We start from the raw sequence: 16,762 nt of genomic DNA on the forward strand, positions 1-16,762 counted from the left end.
CTCGACCTGCTCCTCGGAGGCCACAGCCTCTGGCCTCACATCGGCCTGCTGTGGCTGACTGTGCCCAGCCCGCTTCTACTAACTCAGCTCAACCTCCTGCAGTCAGTTCATCCCAGCCAGCTCCTGCCTCTTTGCCAGGTCCTGCCAAACCATCTCAGCCAACTGTGACCAACCCAACCCAACCGTGTTGGATCGACCATACCCAGCCTACTGTCCCTCAGTCTGCTGCTCCTAGGCCTGCACCCTACAAAACTTCATTTTGCACTTCTCTCCTGCGGGAGCCTTTTCCCCCTGTGGTGCCTAAGCGCCAGACCCCACCCAAGCTCCAAACCGTATTTCTACTCCAAGAGTTCAGCAAGCAACCAATTCCATGGAGGGAACCCAATGATCCTGAGCCAGTAATGTCAAAGCCCATCGAACATGAGCAGAGGCCAGAGCGGGAGGCCATGAAGAGACGGGCTCAACAAGAACATGACAATGCTGCCAAATACACTTCTTTGGGGAAACTGCAATTTTTCAATGAGAGGGAAAAAGAAATGGAAATTGCTGACTACTATGGATATGTAAAGTAAGAGCTGCTAGGATTGTTGGTGCCACCTTGGGGACCAGCTGTGCTTCCATATACATATATGTGCTTCCATATATATATATGTGCTTCCATATATAAATTTCTCTATTTATTTTGATATATTTTGATATTTGATATAGTTTAAAACAATAAAACTGAATAAATAAATGTAATAGAATTAATAGGTGAGTAATAAAACTTTTGAATTTTGAGATGCTGCTAACTGTGGTGTGTTTTTTTGTTTTTTGATGGGGTTGGAATCAAAGTCTGCATGAGAAAGGAAGGACTGAAAGTTGGATGGGAGAATGAAGGAAAGGGGTAAAAGCTGAGGAAAGAGAAAGGAACTTGGCCCAGGGCTAGGAAGGCCAAAGACATTTATGGATTTATGAAAGGAAGCAGGAGTGAGGATGAAATGGCAGAAGTAAAAAGCAGGGTCAGAGGTAACGGTTGAAAGAACCAAATCTGAGTAGAGTTGAAGATGACAGAAGGTGACTCTAGGTTTAGTAGGAGAAACAGAAAATGTCTCCTGGGGAGGTTGGCCTTAAGTCTCAAAACCACCAGACAGGTATTTAAGAAAACAGGAGGTTCAGGACACATCTCTGAAAGGTTTGAGTTGCCTTATTCAGGTGTGATTATAGTGGGGGAATAGGGAAATCTACCAGAGAGGTGGCTAGGGCTCAGAGTTATCCTAGGGGCAGCTGACGACGGGGGCAGAGCCAAGGGAACTGCTGCATCAGGAGGCCCACGAATAGGGCCTGGTATGTAAATCACCATGTACTCAACACCTAAGCACCAGGGCAGCCAATGCACTCTTCAGTTAATCCTGGCAACGACAGGCACGGCCAGTATTCCTGTGCCACTTCACTTAGAGAGGTGCAGCAAAGGGCTGAGGTCACGTCACATGTGGAGGTACAAGGCCTCAGTTGGAGGCCCAAATGCCTCCGAAGTCCTCCGTACCTGCAAGTGCCCGCAGGCGGCCAACCTGGCTTTCAGAGGACAGCATCCTGAGGTTACTGGTGGATGAGATTAAACTTCTGGACAGGCCTAAATATTATCTTGAGGGGCTTCCTGCATTGACCAGGGCGCGTGCCGCCTTCTTTAAAACATCACCATCAACTGAAACGCACAAGAAAAATCCGACGGAAGCGTCCACTCTCACGGGTGAGAGCGGTGGGGGCACGCACACTGGGCAGCCGCTCCAACAGCCACAGGACTCAGGCGCCCAGAGGTTCACGGGCTCCCTGGGAGGCCTCGTGGGGCAGGTCGAGGGAGTGAGGATGGGAGAGAGCGGCAGGGGTGGGCGTCAAAAGGAATGCGGTGGGGAGAAGGGAGAGATGGAGACAGTGGATAATGACCATGGGAAAACTGGCAATTTTCATTTTCAACATTAATTTTTTGAGATGTCATTCACAAGCCATAACATTCACCTTCTGAAACTGCAAATTCAGCGTCATTTCGTACATTCACAAGCCTATGCAACCATCACCGTCATCTAACCCATCACGTTTCCATCACCCCACAAAGAAGCCCCCGTAACCATCAGCAGGCCCTCTTCATCCCCTCCTCCTTCAGTCCCTGCAACCATTAATTACCTTTCTGTTGCTATGGTTTTGCCTTTTCTGGACATTTCATGACATAACACAAATGGGACCACTGTGTGCGGCTTCTCTCACTTAGCAGAATGTTTTCAAGTTCGTCCATGTCGTAGCATGTGTCAGTACTTCATTCCTTTTTATGACTGTATAATATTTCACATATACACCACATTTAAAAATCCATTCATCCATTGATGGGCGTTTGGGTTTTTACACTAATAATCTCCATTTATTGACAGTTTATTCTGTGCCAGGCAGCACTAGGCTAAGTTACTGACCTTATTTCACAGATAAAGAGGCTTGGAGAGTGTGAAGAGTTTGCCCAAGATTAAGAGCTAGCAATTGGGGGAACTGGGGTTTGAACTCAGGTGAACTTCAGAGGTAATAGATTCACATGACAGAACATTAGAAAAGGTACACAAGGGTATTCAATGAAAAGTCACCCTTTTCCCCACGTTCCCCAGCCTCACATTTCCCTCCTCAGAGACATCTGCTTTTGCCATGCTGTGGATCCTTCCAGAGAACTATTTATACCTCAACATGTATGTATCACAATTTATTGACTAATCTGTCCCACTGATTTGAAATGTCACTTTTATGGTATAATAGATTCTTATACGTATTTATATTACTCTTTTCAGAGCTGTCCTGACTCTTTTTTGCCTTTTATGTTTTCCATCTCTCTAAAATCCTTTTTATCTTCAAAAAAATTTTTCCTTTTCCTGTTTGTTTCTCTTAAGGCATTATGTTCATTCACTTGTATGATTTTATTTAAATTATTTACTTTTGGCGGAGCCGGGTATTAGTTGCAGCACATAGGCTCTTCGTTGCAGTGCGGGGGCTCTTCCTCGCAGCTCATGGGCTCTCTAGTTGTGGCACGTGGGCTCCACAGCACGTGGGCTCAGTAGTTGCGGCGTGCGGGCTTAGTTGGCCTGCGGCATGGGGGATCTCAGCTCCTCAGCCAGGGATCGAACCTGCATCCCCTGCATTGGAAGGCAGATTCTTAACCACTGGACAACCAGGGAAGTCCCCACTCTTGTATTATTTTAAATTTAGTCCTCATTTCTGAATTTTTTTTTTTATTTTGAATTCTGTCCTGAGTTCTATCATCTTACCTAATATTCTGGTTTATGCTGTTCATTCATCTTTTTTTTTATTATGGTAAAATATACATAAAACAAAATTTAGTATTTCAACCATTTTCAAGTATACAATTCAGTGACGTTAAATACACACAATGCTGTGCGACCATCACCACTATTCAAATTCAAAATAATTATGTCTAACGATTGAGCAGGACCTCAGAAAGATGGAGGCAGCAGCATAGTTTCGGAATCTCTCCAAACCCTTTCATGGAAGAAGATCAACTAAAACCAAACACCCATAGGTGGCATTTATCAGCATTTACCATTTCCAGAACTTTTTCACCATCCCAAACAGAGACTCTAGAGCCATTAAACAATAACTTCCCATTCCCTCCTCGATCCATGTTCTTTCATCTTTTCCACTGTTTTTCCTAACATCTTTTAGCCCACTTTGAAATAATAGGTTAAGTTTTGATCTGTTTTGTGGACCTGTCTTTTCCAACTTGATTTTATTGTCTGAAGAGATGCTATTCTGCTCCTTATTCTCTTTTTTCTTACACTACCTCTGTACGGGATTTGATCCCAATCCTTTTATTGATTTTTGGATGAAAAAAGTTTTAAAGCACTTTGGAAAGGAGGTGCGAGGCCATGTGGAAACGTGTTCCTCATGGCTGTTTCATCAATGCTTCACTTATACTGTTTTGGAATAACTGTTTTCCAGGAGGCATAAACCAGTGGGCTTTATCATTGGACAGAGTGCAGAGAAAGGACCCCATGAAAGCTGATCACCTTAGCAAAAATGATTTAGTTATGATTTCACCCAAGACTGGTCACAAGCCAGCCTGGGAAACTCAATGAACCAGAGACAAGGTATAATGCCATCTTTCCTTCTCTCTGCCTCAGCTCTCAAGGATTGGTCACCTACATGTTATTAGTAATTATTAGTTGGTTTCTGTTCATAATTACTATCAGAAGACACAGCACTTATGGGCCTAATTACACTGCCTGGCTACGCACCATTCTTCTTCATTTTGGCTTCCTGTCCACCAGCAGGAACCTGATTTATTTTTGTTCTCCCTTCACCACAGCCCAGTAATTTCTGTGAATGACTCTCAGTCTCACCAGAATCTGTATCTCTCACTCTGCCCCAACATCCCACCCCATCACTCGCTCCCTGAAGTGTACTCTAGAAATTTAGGTAAACTGGATGTTTTACCACTGTTCACCAGCTCTTATGAAACCAGAAGAAGAGCAGCTCTCTTACGGAATGACGGAGAACTTGTAAAGATAAAACACCAGTCTGCAGGAGAAAAGGAAGAGGAGAATGATGGAAATAGTTTCTGGAAAATTATTTTTACATTATGTTTTGTTTGTTCCTGGTAAATAAATTGAAATCTTCTAAATATTAAAAGAAAATCTAAACCACTAAATTCAATAATACAGGAACATAACTTTTTAAAAAAAATTTCTTTGGCTGCGCAGCATGTGGGATCTTAGCTCCCCAACTAGGGATTCAACCCATGTCTGCTGCATTGGAAGCACCAAATCTTAACCTCTGGACCACCAGGGAAGTCCCAGGAATATAACTTAAAGGAGAAGTTATAAACCCCTTGGTTATATGAACTGGAGATTTGTAGTAAGAAGTCATGTATTTTAAATGACTTGGAGCTTTAAAGAAAGGAAGGAAGGAAGGAAGGAAGGAAGGAAGAAAAAGGGACTTCCTTGGTGATGCAGTGGATATAATATCAAAAATCAAGTAATTAATTAAATAAATTTAAAAAAGAAAAAAAATGCTGAAATCCACTGACTAATTTTCAGGCTGTTATAGCTCGCTATTTCCAGATACATCCCTTTCAAAACCTTTGGTAAAACGTTACCTTATGTCAGAACAAATGAATTACAAACTTTTCTCTTTATCCAAAATTTCAGAAATTCCCCTACACTTCTACCTTCAAATTTTATAAAAAGGGAAAAGTAGTGACAACCCTTATACTTACATCCAATTGCATCATCTGGCCACATGCCTTCTACATCAATCAAATATCTACAAAACAACAAAATTCGAGTCATTTGTAAATAAAAAGAAAAGAAAATCAAGGTTTTGCAAAAAAGGTCCAATTTCGCTTTACAAATATAGATATAAAAATCCTAAGAAAATATCAGCACATCTAATCAATAATTATTAAAGAATGATATACACAAGGACTACAAAAAGGCCTTATTCCAAGGATGCAAGGATAATGCAACTTTAGAGAATCTATTAATATAATTATTTACATTGATACAACAACTTAATTAACAAATGAAAGAGAATAAAATACAGGACCAAACTGGCAGATGTTAAAAAGTTATCTAATAACATGCAACAGTCAGTTTCGGTGAAAATGCTCTGTACACTCAAAACAGGAGACTTATTATGACAGAGTATTCATCAAGAACCAACAAATAACAAAAAAAAATAAGATAAATATTAACATCATATCTAAAAAACCCTATCTAACCAACCATAGGAGCCAGAAACTTAGGAATCACCATCACTGACAGCTATTTCTCCCTCACCCTCATCCTCAACCCACCACCAGTGCTAACAATGATACTGCCTACATACCTCTAGAATCTGTCCACATCTTTCCACCAAAATGACCACCATACCCTGGTCCAAGCCACCATTATGCCCAATTTCTACAAAAGTCTCCTAACTTGTTTCCTGGCTTCCACTCTTTCTCCCTGCAGTGTATTCTCCACTCGGTAGCAAAATGATAGGTTGAAAATGCAATTGGGTATGTTCCACACACTCACCTTCAACAAAAAAAGTTCAATGGTTTTCTATTACCCTTAAAGTCTGAAACCTTAAACATAAGCCTACACCATCGAGCTCCTGCCCACACTTGTAGCTCCATTATAATCACATGCTCCCCCAACAGACCCACCTTCCTGGCCAGTTCCTCCAACACTCCAGCATATGCTTTTCTCTTATAGGGTCTTTTGCTATTCCTTATGCTCAGAAATCTCTCTCCAACGTCCCTATCTGCTTAATACCTACTCATCCTTCAGATATCAGCTGAAACATCCCTAAATAAACCTTCTCTAATCTCCATTATGAGATCAAATCCTCCCTAAAATATGTTCTCATGGTACCATGTTCCTCTCCTTGGCACTTGTCAGAGATGTAATTCTACATTCAGTGTATGATTCTTGAATATCTATTCCCTCTCTGGACTGTTAGAATTCACAAAGGGCAGGTCAAGTCTCTTCACTCACAAAATTTCACAAGTTTTTTGCTAGCACCCAGCACAGTGCTTAAACATAACACATGCTCAGTAAGTATTTCCTGCATGAACAACCATATATTGGTACAGTGTAGCAACATCCACAAAAAGCATAAGGGCACCAACTCTTTGATGCAGAAGTCCCATTCTGAGTGAAGTTAACTGAGACAAAGCATATATATTCAAAGGTGTTCACACAGCAATGTTCATTACTTTGACATTTTATAATATCAAAAACTTCAGACTTTTATATGTTCATCAGTGAGCAAAGGAACAATGCAGCCTTAAAAAAAATAATAAACAAACGGGACCTAATGAAACTTAAAAGCTTTTCCACAGCAAAGGAAAGTATAAACAGGACGAAAAGACAACCCTCAGGATGGGAGAAAATATTTGCAAACAAATCAACAGACAATGGATTAATCTCCAAAATATATAAATAGGTCATGCAGCTCACTATTAAAAAAACAAACAGCCCAATCAAAAAATGGGCAGAAGACCTAAACAGACATTTCTCCAAAGAACACATACAGATGGCCAAGAGGCACGTGAAAAGCTGCTCAAAATCACTAATCATCACTCAACATCCTGCTGCACTTGATTCTTTTATCATAATTAACCCACTTACAGTCACTACATGTTTATCTTCCTAGATAACTGTAAGTTGCTACTGAACAAAGATGTCTACTCACCTCTGTATCCCTGTGCCCTAACAACAAACCTATAAGGCTCTCGGTGTTTACTGAAATAATTTATTTTCTGAGTCTCTACCAATTCTAGGGAGTGGATAGTACAGTCTCCTCCTCATTATCAGTGAGCCTGGCATCTGTGGGAAGGGCTTATAGCAGAGGAAGTCACCAATGGATCATAACTAAGGTCCTGAGACTGCAACGGCAGAGAGCATGGTGAAGTTAGCCTACTGCATGCAGAAGACCCACAGAGGAGTCAGCATGTGCAATGGACTACACTTGGTATAACATGTGAACAATCAAGGTTTACAAACATGTAAGGATATTCTAGTCCACGCGGAACAGACAGAACACACACAAAGGAGCCTGGAGGAAGCGAGCAGGCCGGCAGCTGCACCCTAACATCTTAAGATGTTTCGGTGACTACAGTTTACACAAATCGGATCATTTGCCTCCTTTCTAGACACCCTGGTTATCACAGACAAGGCCAAGTCTCTCAAGTTTTAAAGCTAAACTACAGGGAAGATCTGTGAATAGGGCTGAAGATATGTAAGAGCTAGTACCTGCATTAAGCAACCAGGTTATAGATTGAAAAGTTATCTTGAAAATCCAGTCTCTCCCTCTCTGTCTCACCTCCTATCCCCTATCTTCCCACCTCCATTTCTATTCCTTCTCCCCTACCCCCTGTTTTATGTATATATGTGCATCATTTTATATATACACGGAATATTTACTGTCTGTTAGATTTATTTAATGAAGTGCACACTCCTCAGGCTAAATTTAGAAAGAGGACAAAATGAACACTTTCTCATGGGGGTCAGTGGCATTCCAAAGACAAAAGATTCCTCAGTCTTAAAACATGGCAAACATCATGTTCCTTCTGAGAGTTAGATGCTAGAAAAAGGCAAGTGGATCCTTAAAATTCACACGCTATTAAGACCTACTATCAACAGAGTAGATCTTAAAGCCGAAACAACACCAGCCTTTTAAGTATTTCCTGTCTGAAGATAAGAGGTGGTAGTGTTCTTCCTCACTTGCACCCAAAGTGTAAAAGCAGCAAAAATATTTAAACACATATGATGAGGAAGCCACTCTTCTGGTCCACTCTGTTTTGTTTTGCTTCTAGGGATCTGTCTCACTCCGAACCTTTGCTTTTTGTTTTCTCTTCTATATATGCTAAGACCCTGAGAGTCTTAAGCTTTTCTTCCACCTCTCAACCAATAAATAGGACAAAAGAACATTTTTATTTTTTTAAGTTTTTTCCATTCAAATTTTAAAAAAAGAGATAAGTAAGCTAGTTCAGTTGATATTTCTCACAAAAATCACTTTCCAAACTAAACTAAATTGTTTGTGACCATAAACAGGGAAAGCACCGTACTCTATTAGCACCATCTGACATTTCCACCTTAATGTTACCAAACACAACAGGCCTAATTTCAGAAATATTAAAAATGTTAAAAATCCCCAACCCCACTCAAAATGCATACCAAAGTTCAGGTAAAGGGAAAAAAAAAACCAACTCACCATTATCTTTATTTTCTTTCAGAAACCCATTAACACCACATTGGAATTTAAAAATAGTGTCATCATCTGGCACCTGATGCCCAATTGTACAAATTTTTAAATAAGCAATAGTTTCTGGTAAGTCCTATAAGGCAAAACCATGAAAATATGTATTATTTCCTTTGTAGGGAACGAATAAAAAATTAATTAGAGAAGGCTGAAGATAAACCAGAAGAGTACATTAAACTTAGTATGTCAGTCATTCCGATAAGAGCCATTTTTTCCAAAGCTGCTTTAACCAGTAATTATCACTTGATTTTCATTAAAACTGCAGAACGGACAGTTACTAGGCATGCAAAAGGAAAAGCAAATCTATGTGAATGAATGCACATGTAACTCAAAATGACATAAACAGTTCTACCTACATTTATGTTCTATCTTACATTTCAAGGGCCATAAAGAGGCTGTGATTTAAGTAGAAGAGTAGAATAGAGTCAGAAGAACTTGGATTCGAATTAGGAAATAGAGCAAATTTCAGGCATTGTTGAGAACTGGTATTCTTAGGGTGGGAGAAAGTAGACTATCAATAGAAGACAGCAAAGGATAAGTGAAAATTCTCTAGCTCTGAATTTAAATGGAAAGTAGCAGTATGAACCTATGACCTATTTTAAAAATATTAAAAATAAGCATACATATTTCCTAGCTCTGACCACTGAAAAAGTGTAGAAACAACTGATGTCATGTCAAAAGGACTCAGGAGTCACTGAGAAGCTGCAACTGGCTAAAGATAGGGCCTCAGAATAATAACTGTAACGTATTCCACGGTGATACGAATAAATAAATTTTACAAAATTGGTCACCACTGGAGGATATTTGTGAATCAACGCATTATTGTGAAAACTCTTAAAGAAGAGAATCATGCCTCTATAACTGGGCAACCAAATAGTTGATGAGGAGAATCTTCTCCTCATAAAAATATACCCAGCTAAAAGTGAAAAAAAGAACAACAGAACTCACCATTTTTTGAAGCCTCAACTGAATTAATGGATGTAGGTATGAATGATAAGTGACTGCTAATATCACAGAAAGAGATAATTATATGTCTCCATGGAAGAACACATCATCACCTACAAAACTGTCTTGCCAAAACAAAACATGCAAACTTCATTCTGATCAACTACCAATTTACAGGAAATAAAAGGACTGAAGAATATGTTAACAATACATGGAATGTAATCATCAAAATCTAGATGGGACAAATTACCTGGTTTCTTTAAAAATAAAATTCAAGGAGGAAAAATAAGTGAGAGAGACATGGAGGAGAACCTATTGATTAAATAAGGCTTCAGAGACCTAACAATCAATGGCAAAGTGTGGACCTTATTTGCACCTAATTCAAAATTCTTAAAAACAATTTTTTATGACATTTAGGAGACACCTGCAAATTTGAGCACTTACTGGGTGTTTACTATTAAAAAATGATACTAAGGAATAAAAGTCCTATATTTTAAATATACATACCAAAAATGTATAGCTGGGGCTTCCCTGGTGGTGCAGTGGTTGAGAATATGCCTGCCAATGCAGGGGACACAGGTTTGAGAACTGGTCTGGGAAGATCCCCCATGCCGCGTAGCAAGAAAAACCGTGAGCCACAACTACTGAGCCTACGCGTCTGGAGCCTGTGCTCCACAACAAGAGAGGACCGTGCACCACGATGAAGACTGGCCCTCGCCTGCCACAACTAGAGAAAGCACTCGCACAGAAACGAAGGCCCAACACAGCCAAAAAATAAATTAATTAATTAATTAATTTAAAAAAATGTATAGGTGTACTTACATGTTGTCTCGGAGCTGCTTCAAGATAATATGGAATGGGGCGAAACAGGTGGGGGTATAGATAAAACATGACAGCCATCCGTTGGTAAATATTAATGCTGGATGAGTTCATGGGTATACAAGGAACACTTACAGTATTTTGTATACTTTTGTATATGTTTAAAATTTGTGATAATTGTTTAAAAACAAGACAACACTGTAGGAAACAGTTTGACAGTTTCTCAAAGGTTAAACGTAGAGCTAACGTATGATCCAACAAGTCTGCTACTACCTACACTGCACATTTAAAAGAACTGAAAGCAGGGATTTGAGCAAATATTTGCACACCAATGATCACAGCAGCATGATTCACAATAGCTACAAAGTGGAAACAACCCAAGTGTCAACCGTTGAATAACAAAATATGGTATATACACACAGTGGGATTTATTAAGCGAAAAAAGGAATGGCATTTTGTAACATGCTATAACATGGATGAACCTTGAAAACACTAGGTTTAGTGGAATAAGCCAGACATAGAAGGATAAATATTGTAGATTCCACCTACACAAGGTACCTAGAATAGGCAAATTCATAGAGACAGAAAATAGAATAGAGGTTACTAAGGGCTGGTGGGAGGGAAAATGGGGTTGTTACTGTTTGATGGTTACAGAGTTTCTGTTGAGGATGATGAAAAAGTTTTGGTATAGACAGTGGTGATGGTTACACAACACTGTGACTGTATTTAATGTCACTGAACTGCATATTCATAAATGGTTAAAAGAGATACTATTTATGTATATTTTACCACAATAAAAAAAAAGAGGAATAACTGAGTTGAAATTCCAATTCTCCCTTGTCCGAGAGTCAGTTTCATCGTCTGTAAAATTAGTAACTGTGGTTGTCTATCCTCTGAGCTTAGTGCAGAGCAAGCACTCAGCAGGAGGCATCAGTACTACTTCACTTCAACAGCAAAGGATAGTTGTGAAGATTAACTAAGTCAATGCATATGAAGGAACTTTGTAAATGGCAAACTGCTATACAAATCTTAACGAAGATTAACTGTTACTGTCTCCCAAGGCCATGGAACAGGTCAGAAGAAGGATAATCCTTTTGCACTGGTATGTCCTACATGGGCCAAGAGAATATATGGGCTTCTGTACTATATCAGAAGGTATTAGGAAAAGACAGCATAAAACTTAGAGAACAATTGTCTTTTACCCTGATGCTTAAACATGCTCAGGCCACTGCTTAAAATAAGTGCTAAAGACATAATGGACATACCTTTCTTTCCTTTTAGGCTACTACTATTCTTACAAAAAGTTTACCTCATTTTCAAAATATAGAACATGGAAGCTTATAGAATTTCTTAAGCATATCTAGAGCCTACTGCCAAATATATAGTTCAATTCATATCTTTAATCTCATTTTGAAACAGCATTTACAAATGTGTATTTAAGGAAACCACTAGCTTCCCTTTTTGAAACCATGAAAGAAGGCCAGGATTCACCTTAGCATAAGATGATAACTACTGAATTACTATGAATTATTACAGTATCAGAAAGAAGGTCATTTTCAATAACGGGTTCCACTTACCTCTGGCTTATAATAGTGGCGAGTATATGTTAAGTCAATAATCAGCCCAAGTTCTTCATTCTGTTCTTGGAGTTTGTTAAAAAAGATCCACGGGGGAAAATCATTTTTCTGGGGCAAGATTCTTTTCAAAACTCTGTCAGAAAGAATAAAATAAGAAAGAACATGTGTTTAAAATCGTTTATTACCTTATCCATTTATTCAAACCCTGTGATGCTAACATATGAGATTCAAAGTAAGTTTCCTCCTCTGGAATTTACAAGTGATATTACAATCCTTTCTTCCAGGGAGATTAGACGGAAGAATATAAGCTTACTTCTAAATATTTATTTCTATGTTTCTTTATTTCATGTTGGTCTCCTAACCAAACTGTAAACTCCCAAAGCGCAGGGACTACATCAATTTTGCCTACCACTGTATTGCCAGCTCCAAGTAGAGTGCCTGTAAACAGACACATAAACAAATAATTCTTGAATATCTACCTATATGAAGGATGGCTTTCACTGCTAAATATTCTTTTATGTATTTGGCTTATTTATGTACTCTGTTCGATGGATCAGTTTGGTTATTCAAGTGCCAGAAACACACTTTCCTGTTTAGATTAGTAGACTAGTTTTAGAGCAGTTTGAGATTCATAGCAAAACTGAGCAAAAAGTACACAGTTCCCACTTATACCCTCTCTCCTTCATCCCTCACAGCCTTCCCCATTATCAACATTCCATACCAGCGTGCTTCATTTGTGAGAATTCATGAACCAACACTGACACATCATTATCAATCAAAGTCCATAGTTTATTGCATTCATGGTACAAATAACTGATCATTTCTTTATTTCCAGTATAGTCATCCCCAAACATTTACATACTGAGATACACATTACTTTCTTATAAATTACTTTATTCTTTATTTATAGTTAGGGCATTCCATTGGCTTTTTTTTTTCAATTAAGTACAAAAGTAGGTTGTATTTATCTATGAATTCCATTTCTGGATAGTAAAGGAGGTATCAAAAAGTATTTGCTATAAAAAGGGAAAATGGAGTACGACAGGGTTGAGAGCCAGGGTTCTATATGGTGAATTCAGATTTCTGGAAGCATACGGTATTAACTTTTGCTTACCTTTTTTAAAGGAACTTTGAAAGCAATGAAACGAGTCCCAGGCATCTGCTGTTCAACTGGGAGGTAGTCTTTCCACCTATTAATATATTTTTTGTTAGGCAAATTTTATGTTAGGCTGCCTCCCTGCATAGGATGAATGCGCCTTGAAAATGGAAATCATATCCCTCTATAGTAGGTCCCTCTTCTTTCTGCTTTGCATTTTGCTGCTCCACTTATTCAACCCCACCTGTAATATACTTCCCTTGTTCCTGTTTTCCCATCTTGAAAACAGATAAAAGGAAACAAAACAATGCAACTTCCCTTGTTCCTGTTTTCCCATCTTGAAAACATAAAAGGAAACAAAACAATGCAACGGTCTCAACAAATAAGGGATATCTAAAACCAGAGATGGCCAGAACTTCTGTATCCCTGATAAAACCTAGCCCGGTGTTGACTACTAAGGTATCATTAATACATGCATGTTGACTGAAATTGTTTGAACTCAATTCCTCCACTTTACAGTTTAGTTTTAGTCCTCATACAAAACCTGATAATAAAATTCCTCAATGCTAGGAATAACAGTGAAAAGTAATATCTGAACTGACTTCTGTAAGATGAGTTACAACTAAGGTTAATTCAGTGTATCTGAAGCATAGAAAGTGAGGGCAACAATGGCACAAGATGGGGGTAGAGAAGCAGAAAGGATTCTAGACCACACAGAGTCTTAAAGGCCAACGGTTTCTATTCTATTCTCAAAACACTGTTTTTGAGCGATGTCTATGAGCAATGTTCCAACTTGCTTTTAAGGTTTCTTGTGTGAAGAATGGATTGCAAGGAAACAAGAAATATGGACACTACTTAGGACCTAATTGCAACAGACAGGCACGTTCAGTATTAGGATGTTGAGGAAGAGTTGACAGATTCATAAGAAATTCAGGAGATAAACTGAAGCGGGCTTAATGGGGTATGAGATGGAGGAAAGGAAGGTCTTAGGGAATTAAAGTGTTTACCGCACACATGAGCAAAGTCTCAAAATTAATCATTTGAACGTGCAGAGGTAGATCTCTCAAATGACACCGGTTAGGAAGCAACAGTACGCCCTTTATAATTCCTAGCGACAACACAAATCAACTGTTTCGATGGAAAATTCGGCAGTCCCCGTGCGTTTTTTCACTCAAACTTTGTTCCAGTTCCTCTTACTCACATTTTCTGTGCCAGAACAACACAGCTTGAGGAACTGAAGGGGATTCCATTTTGGTAATTAAGAAATGTCCCCAACACTGACAGACAGTCCCATCTTAAAAAGCAGTCCCTCTGCATTTTACCGGAGGAGCAATGGCCAGAAGCTCCCTTTTAAAACGATGGGGGGAAATCAGAACAACACACACTGTCCCTTTCAGCTACTGTGAACTGAGCCGCGAGACGGCCAATACCCCCTAGCACAGCGCGGACGGGGCAGCGCGCGGGGGCAACAGTCAGAGGAGACAACACAAGAGACGAAGCCCAGGCCCAGGGGCTCCGAGCTCCACCGGCAACGCCCAGGGGCCAAGGCGTATTACCTTTCCGGGATGTGCTTTCCGCCCTTCCTCCTGGCCGACGAACGTCCAGAAAAGCCGCGACGCTGACCCCGGGCACGATGCCACTGGCTCATGTGACCCCCAAGATGCCGCCCACCCAACGCCAAGAGTGCCAAAGTAGCCAAACCGGCGCCCCCGGTGCCAGCACAAGGCCCCGAACCACAAGCACCTAGGCCCAAGCACACGCAGCTCGCAGACCCCCTTCTACTGCGCATGCGCCGCTGCCCGTCCAGATGACGTCCTCAGGCAGGCCGACTGAGAAGCTTCTTTAGTAAAGAGAAGTCTGACGTCTGCAATTCCCTCCTTAGCCGGAGGATGGTAGCAGAGGTCCATTAGTTCGTGTGTGTACCCTTCAGAATTCCAATCATATGAGACATGGAAAGTTGTCCCACTCTCCCAGTATCTTGAGTGCTTCTTTCAGTTATTTCCCAAGTGCTTACATTCACACTTGTTGTATCTTGTATGTATTTCTACCTAATGGAGATCCTGTATTTTATACAAGAGCAGCATACTATACATAGTCTACAATCTGTCTTGGATAGTGATTTTCCCAGTCACTTTTTGCGTACATCCATTCCATTCTCTTTAATAGCTGCGCCACATTACATAATTTACATGGCCAGTCCAATATTGATGGACTTTTAGTTGTTTTCAGTTTGGGGGTATTTTGTTTGTTTTTTGTTTGTGTCCTCTGTTACAGATAGGCTGCAATGTGAACCTCTTTATACATGTGTATAGCTATACATAAATTTCTAGACATAAAATTTCTGGAATGAAAGAGATGCAAACTTAAAATATTGAAAGATTTTCAATCAATCTAATCTGCCTAATCAACCTTCAAAAATATTCTATCAACTTATACTCCACTCACAGTGAAACATTTATTGGGTTCCTATTATGTGCCTGGTATCCTGCTGGAGGTTGACAGTAGGGATTTACATTTTAGACAATTCCAAAAAATGCCTGAGAGAGGTAAGACTGGAACTCAAGTATAACATTTCCTCACAGTATCAGGCATAGGGATCTGTACCTGTTAGAAAAACTATGAATCCTGCCACAAGTGGAAGAGCAAAGAACAGCATGTCCTACAGTAGGTCTGAGGGTATAATATGCCTTCACTTTTAATGCTCAATATTAAAAAGAACAAACAGTTTCTGAAGGGCTCTTGGGGTCCCAAAGCATTTCATTTCCTTCTCTCATTCACTGCTCCTCACACGCCACGGGTCTATGTGCCTGTGCAGTTCTCGGGTAAGTTGCACTGTGCTTATTTCACAATGAAAAATTAAGGCTTGAGATGTAAGCCCAACCTGCACATCAGGCAAACAGAAAAATGACTAGAATCGAGTCTCAGATATTTCCAAATATGCCACAGTATTTCGTGGTCCAGCACTTAAAAAAATTATATGAGAAAGTACATAAAAAACAAGGGCTTCCCTGGTGGCGCAGTGGTTGGGAGTCCACCTGCCGGTGCAGGGGACGCGGGTTCGTGCCCCGGTCCGGGAGGATCCCGCATGCCGCGGAGCGGCTGGGCCCGTGGGCCATGGCCGCTGGGCCTGCGCATCCGGGAGAGGCCACAGCGGTGAGAGGCCCGCGTACCGCAAAAAACAACAACAACAAAAACAACAACGTGTAGCTGATCTCTGCAAAACGTATGTCTGTGACTAGGTGGCGTCTGGCATTCGTCATCTCCTGCCTGGATTACTACCGCCCTACATTTCTAACAATCTCTTCTATTTCAACTGATCCTCCACATGGAAGATGTTATCTTTCTAAAACATAAACTTGGCTGGATTGCTCTGTTGCTTAAACATCTTCACTTAGCACAGAATAAAGCCCAAGTTTTTAGCATAGCATTGAGAACTCTTTATAAACAAATATCAGTCTGTCTCTCCAACTGAATTATAAGTTCAAACTATGACTTACAAGGACCTACATCATCCACCTCCCTCCTTTCCCCTGCCAGCCTCCCTGAT

At 40.2% G+C, this 16,762-nt stretch overlaps 1 pseudogene; it reads right to left on the reverse strand.

The window, feature by feature from the left end:
- Window positions 1–4,480: 4,480 nt before the first annotated feature.
- LOC103079388 (RNA/RNP complex-1-interacting phosphatase-like) lies at window positions 4,481–14,917 on the reverse strand (annotated as a pseudogene).
- Between the last annotated feature and the right edge of the window lie 1,845 nt (window positions 14,918–16,762).

This window comes from Lipotes vexillifer, unplaced genomic scaffold (genome assembly GCF_000442215.2).
Source record: "Lipotes vexillifer unplaced genomic scaffold, Lipotes_vexillifer_v1.1 scaffold800, whole genome shotgun sequence".
NCBI lineage: Eukaryota > Metazoa > Chordata > Mammalia > Artiodactyla > Lipotidae > Lipotes > Lipotes vexillifer.